Below are 6,772 nucleotides of genomic sequence, written 5' to 3' on the forward strand. Positions count from 1 at the left end.
AATTAAAATATTTGCAGAAAGGGGGGGGGGGGGAATGCTGTCTTTGCAAATATTTATGGGATTTACTCTTATTGGTGGAAATAAGGTTCCTATCTGACCCTTATCTTAATGTCTTTTCTAAGTCAAGGGCATTCTATAAACCTACTATAAAGTTAGACTTATTTATTTATTTTATTTCATACAAACATGCATGCATGCATACATACATACATACATACATACATACATACATACATACATACATACATATTTTCGTAACACTTTTCCTGAAAGTGCAGGGTTGCTTTTTTTCTGGATCAACCAAAAGGTGATCAATTGGTTGCAGAAATTGACCAATTGGATAGTTCAGGGGTGTCCAAACTTGGGAACTTTAAGACTTGTGGACTTCAACTCTCAGAATTCCCCAGACAGCTTTGGACAACCAAGTTTGGACACCCCTGGGAGAGTTGCTTGAGCCTGATGTGGACTGAGAGAGTAAGGAGCCCAGGTGGCTTTCATGGCTAAGGCAGTCTTCTAGTTTCTTGCCTGGTGCCTTAACTACTAGACCAGGGAGCTCCAAACTTGGCAACTTTAAGACTTGTGGACTTCAGGCACAAGTTTTAAACTTGCCAAGTTTGGAGATCCTTGTACTAGACCAAACTGATTCTTATTTGGATTAGGGTGGGTGTCAAGGCTCTGTGGTTGCTGTTTTTCTGGTGCGTTGGGTTTATTTTGCCCAAATCAGTGGTGGGTTTCAAAAAAATTTAGAACCTCTTCTGCAGATGTGGCCTGCTTTGTGGGAGTGGCTTGCCAACCATGTGACCAGGTGGGAGTGGCTTGGCAGTCATGTGACTGGGTGGGCATGGCCAACTTGTAAAATGTGGTGAAACTCACTTAATACTCTTGCTTAGCAACCAAAATGTTGGCTCAGAAACTCTGGCATTTGAAGCACGCAAGTCTTAAAGCTGTCAAGTTACAAGACCCTTGCACCCATAACCCTTTAGAAAAAAAATCCCAGGGATGTTCAAACTTGACAGCTTTAAGGTTTAGATAGGACTCTTAGAGGCAGGCGGGGTGATTGGTGAGCCAGCCAATCAATGAGCGGCGGGCGGGGCAAGCATGGTGCGGACGGGCGGGGGGAGTAAGCTGGAACCGAATCTAAACAGCATGGTAGATTTGTGGAACCTCTTCTATAGAAGAGGTTAGAACTGGCAGGAACCGACCCCTGGCCCAAATGTACATGTTTCCTTTCTTTGTGCTATTGCCTTATTATAATATAAGCCATATAGAGCCCTTGTGGTGAAGTGGTTAGAATGCAGAATTGCAGGCTAATTCAGCTTGCTGCCAGGAGTTCAATTCTGACTGCTCAAAGTTGACTCAGCCTTTCACTCTTTCACGATTGGTAAAATGAGGACCCAGATTATTGGGGACAATATACTGACTCTGTAAACCACTCAGAGACGGCTGTAAAGCACTGTGAAGCAGTATATAAGTCTAAGTGCTATTGCTATCTAGGAATCAGACAATAACATTAATTAAAATTGCTTTGTTCAACATGCATATTAGAAAAGGTTAGAGAAACAACAGATTGGCTAACAACAATTTCAGTGTGATCTTTATATAGGCACGAGAGACAATATATAATCTGCCATTTGGATGGAAAGAATGGTTTTTGTTTTTGCCTTTTTTTTTTTGGTCAGGGGAATTTTCAGACTTTGTGTTAGTAGATTATGCTATGTATCATGTATTTGTGAGAAACAATAACAAACATTTTAATAGATGGAGGTTAAAAAAAAAACCAGGAAAACTGGTAGCATTTTTTCCAATTACCACATTTTTTTCCAAGATGTAAGACAGTTTTATTAGCTACAGCTCGTTTGGTTAAAGGATTTTAGCACATGGTGGCACTCTTGAGCTATCCCCTGGTGAACTGCTTAGAGGAAAGCTAGAGGATCTCTTCCATGTTTATACGTAAATGAAATATTACAATATTAAAAGTATTAAATCTCTTCTGAATAATCCAATCTAGTCACTTGAATTTAGAATACTCAACTAGCAACCTCTTGCTGGATAAATAGTCTTTCCTGTCTATTAGTTTGGGAATTATAGCTATAGTTAATGCAACCTTGGAGTTGTTAATTGATTTGTATATTATATTATATTCCATGGATGGCTTGGTGCAACTGGTATTGTATCTATGGGTGCCAGTATACCTATTAAATTCTACTTTGGTGCTTGCCAGGATCCCTACTCAAACTGATTTTTAGAAATCTTTAACTAAACAAAAATTAGGAGGGGGAGAAAAATGCTGTAAAGTAACAGCATCAAACATACATTTTTTTAAATGAGAAAGCTTCAGGACCCCATAAAAATTATAAAGCCATTCTTATCTACTGTAAATGTGGGCAGCTGCATCCAAACACATGGATTTTAGAAAGGGAAGCAAGAGAGAGGGTGTGTGCATCACAACATTGCTGCAATGCACTTGGTCCCTTGCAAGTATGAAAGGGCAGACTTTGTGTCCTGACAATGCAACATCATCATCCATTTCATCCTTGTGGCTAAATGAGGTCACCTTATTTGCCCACATGCCCAAAAAAACAAGACAGAGCAGTAGATCAATTTCAAGGAAGCTTAACATTGGCCAATAACTTCACCAAATAGCCTTTGTAACTGACAGTGGCCCCCATTTCTTTTAAGTACTGATACTATATCCTCAAGGGTTTAGAGTGTGCTCATACCGTCATCCTTTATCAAGAATGTATTATACAAGGAGTTATTTTTATGATACAGCAGAGAAAACGCAGATAATGGTTTCTGGATTTCCCCCCCCCCATCATTTTAGCCAATGTAACTGAGAGAGGGTTTACAACACAGGTGTCAAACTTGTGGCGTCACATTGCCATCAAATGACGTTTCACAACATTTTCCCCTTTGCAGAGCTGGGGTGGGTGTGGCCTGCACATGACACATCCCACCCATGGGCCACCAGTTTGAAACCCCTGATTAAGAATGAAGGAGTTGGTAATCATCTGAGCCCCTGTCCTACTTCTTTTCTTATAAGGATGCGCTCAGTCCTGGAGGCCATCTTTTTCTTTGGATCTTCAGGAATGCCACACTTAATGCTGTGGGAAACCAGGAGGGGAGTTTTTATGGACTGGTAGACATATATAGCCATAACAACATTCTTTTCTCTGGTAGTTAAGGACGATTCAGCCTACACCTAGAGTGGCGTGACTAGAAGGAATCTCCAGTTGGGATGGTGGAGTGCTTGGACCATGTGATGAACATGGCTTTGACTTTCTCTTGGGTGGGGAAAACCCAGAAGCTTTCAGATTCGGGTTTTCCCAGATGTGCCAATATGACATCTCTAATAAAATGGAACTTTGAGGAACTTCTAGCCTCGGAGTCTTCTTTGGTTGGCGGTATTATTTGGAATCCTGACAGATGCACTGGGAATTTTTATTCTTAAATATTTTCTTTGCAGCTCCTTGGCCTGATCTGATCCACGTTCAAACTAAATCTTTGTTTTGCTGATTTCTCTCCCACACCAGATTTGGTCCCTTTCTGTTCCATCTCTAGAGCTGATAGATTCTGTGATGCCTTTCACAGAATTCCACCCACCCACCCACCCACCCATTCCATTGAGTTGGAAAGAATGAAAAAAGTATATCACATCAATTTCAAACATAAAGATTTTTTTCCTCTAGTTTACACAATGGTTTGTGAAGTTGCATACATATGACCATTTTGTTTTTTCTTTATAATATTTATTTTATTCAAAGAAGGTTAAATTACAAAACACCAAAATGTTTTTTAAAAGAAGAAGAAGAAACAACAAACAAGATATTAAAAAGGAAACACGCCTTAGGGAAAATGGCTAATCCAGAAAAAGACTAATCCATAAAAGATTAGCACATATACACATAGTATCCTCTCTACCTGAGTGCTGATTAATAGGACAATGTTAGCTTCCCACCTCTTGCAAAACAGGCCAAAATAGTTTTAAACTACTAAACATTAAATCTGTTTACAAATTGTTAGCCTCTTATCTATATTACATTAATAGCAAAATAGTTAATAAATCTTTTATTACTTAAACCAATTAATAAATATTGTTTTTCCAAATATCTCTATAGCCAGGGTGTTAGGGTGTAACCAACAAGTTGGGTAGACAATATATTGCACAAGGCACGTTATGTATCTTTAAAAGAGGAGCTCTGCTAATTAGTAGATTACAGCATTTAAATTGCAGCTGATGTTGTTGCTCTCTCTCTCTCTCTCTTGATTGATGTATGATAACTGCTGTCTAACTGTTACTACTGTTGCTACTACTTACTGTGTGTAAGTTATTTGCTACTTGTATCCAAGTTATCTTGGTAGTATTGGACTGTTTTTTCTGTGTATGACTTTTTGGCTGTGTTTATGGATTTTGCTATATTCTTCAAAAAGTAAAGTTTATTTTGTTACTTTACTATCCATTATTCAGTGTGGTTGCTTTATCTATCGCACGCTGCGTATACTTTACAGGGTTGCTCTGTTATAACCTCGACCTGGGGTTCATTGCTAGTGCTTAATCGCACCAGTACCTAACACAGGGGTGAAATTCAGCAGGTTCTGACAGGTTCTGGAGAACCTGTAGCGGAAATTTTGAGTACTTTGGAGAATCGGCAAATACAGCCTCTGGTTAGCCCCAGAGAGGGATGGGAATGGGAATATCCTTCCCCTGCCAAGTCCACCACTGGTATAGATGCACTTTTAAAACTGAAATGTTGCAGAATATTGAAATAAAATACATTGTTGCCATTATGACCAATTTAAAAGTATGCATTCTTGGTTGATATAAGTGCAAACACACATTCTCTTTATATTGAAAGCTTAGTATCACTTTTAATTCAATGCTATAGTAATTTAAGAAAACTTCCAGAAAAACTAAAATAATTTTGCTGTTGTCAATTGAATTCAACATAGTTATGACTATGCCTTTGCCTTAGTTTCCATCACAGCTGCCTTACCTTGGAGATGACCTTGTGTCTGAAGCTAATGCCTTTAATGTACTATATGAGTTAAATCTAAGATGATTCTCAAATGCTTTACCAGTAAGTGTTTATAACACAAATAAATACAGTAGGCTAGAGTTTGGGCCAGACTTTAGAATGTTTATTACTGGAGCAATTTCTGTCTTCACATAAATCAAAGCACTCAAAGTGCCATATGATACCAAATGTTCAGTTTAACAGCATAAAATTGAACAAAAATTGTGTACAGTACTTTATAGGGGCTATAAAATCTGCAGGCTTGTAATCACCCTGAACTATCAAAGATCACTCAGCATTCCAAATAATAAATATTCAAGTGAAACCACTCTTGGAGTTAACTTTTTTTTAGTATTATGGTTAGGTAAAGGTGTTGCAAAATATAACAAGCTAGTAATGTAGCACCAGTAGCATTTTCAAAATTGTTGAATACCATTTTATTCAACTTCAATGCACTTCCCTCTGACAGAATGGTAACTATTAGACTGCGCTTAAACATCTGTACTTCTTCGCACTAGAAATTAGTTCCATTGACTTGTTTTGCTTCTGAGTAAACTTGTACAAGTGTTCACTTATTTTTTTAATTGGATTTATATGTTGCCCCAATCTGTTATGCTTCTGGGTAGCTTACAAAATAGCAGTAAAAAGAAAGAATTATATCATCCAAAACATGAAAGTCGGGAAAAACAATGCCATTCACAAAAACCTAAAACATTACTCAAGGTCAAAAAGGTTTAAGGTCAAGGACCAAGTATTAAAGGTTCGTTTGAGTAGTGCTAGGATGGAAGCTACACAACTCTGTTGTGTTGTATGAGCCATTTCTTGAAGGGCAAACTATGGTGACACTTTGTCTATATCCGATGAACTACGAGTATTATCAACTAGCAACTAGGAAGCAACTAGCATAGAAAGAAAAACAGAAACAAAAAATTGGCGAATTATATTTCACAAAACTCCCTCTCTCCCATTTCCCCATTAAGCAGTAAAACTGCCTAACTTTGCTACATAAATCTCCCTCTCTCCCCATGCTCTATTTCCAGACGGTCTGCAACTCTGCAAAGGCAGAATTATCTGTCTTACATGTGTCTGCCAAATCTGAATAGTGGATAAAGGGTAAAACATCCCTTTCATCTCATTCATTCTTATCTCTCCAGACCTCATTTGCAAGCGTTGTGGTTATGTGTTGAACATTTCAACTTCAAGCAGTCTTCTCCAGATGTGAAGACTTCAATTCCGAGAACTCCTAGCCAGTAGCCGCCCCACTGCATAAGATTGAAATAAAATGTTTGGGATCAGAATCATTTGAGATTCTAATTGACAGAACATTATACTGAGTTTTCCAACTCCCCACTGTAAATACGTGAGATTTTCTATTTTAACAGCTGCAATAACAGGCATGTCCGCAAGTGGACGTTGTGTGTATTTCAGAAGTGTGTGTGTGTGTTTTTTTAAAGCTGGTGACTAGGTAGCTCAAATAATGAATTTGGTAGTCCTATTCAAATTACAGTGTTCTTACTTTACTCAGACTTGGAGTGAAAACATATCACATTGATTGGTTAAATACAAATATTTACATTGCAAATAAAATAAATTACTCTTTCATGAAAACAAGATCAAGGAAGAAAGGATATGTTTGAAAGTCTAGAGGTTCTCTTATATAGTTACTGAATTAAAATAGTGTGGATGCAAATATGCGAGGCTTGTCAGTACTGCCATGTATGCATTCATATACCCTACACATTCTGCCAGTTGTAAAA

Source organism: Natrix helvetica (genome assembly GCF_964273705.1).
Source record: "Natrix helvetica genome assembly, chromosome: 5".
NCBI lineage: Eukaryota > Metazoa > Chordata > Lepidosauria > Squamata > Natricidae > Natrix > Natrix helvetica.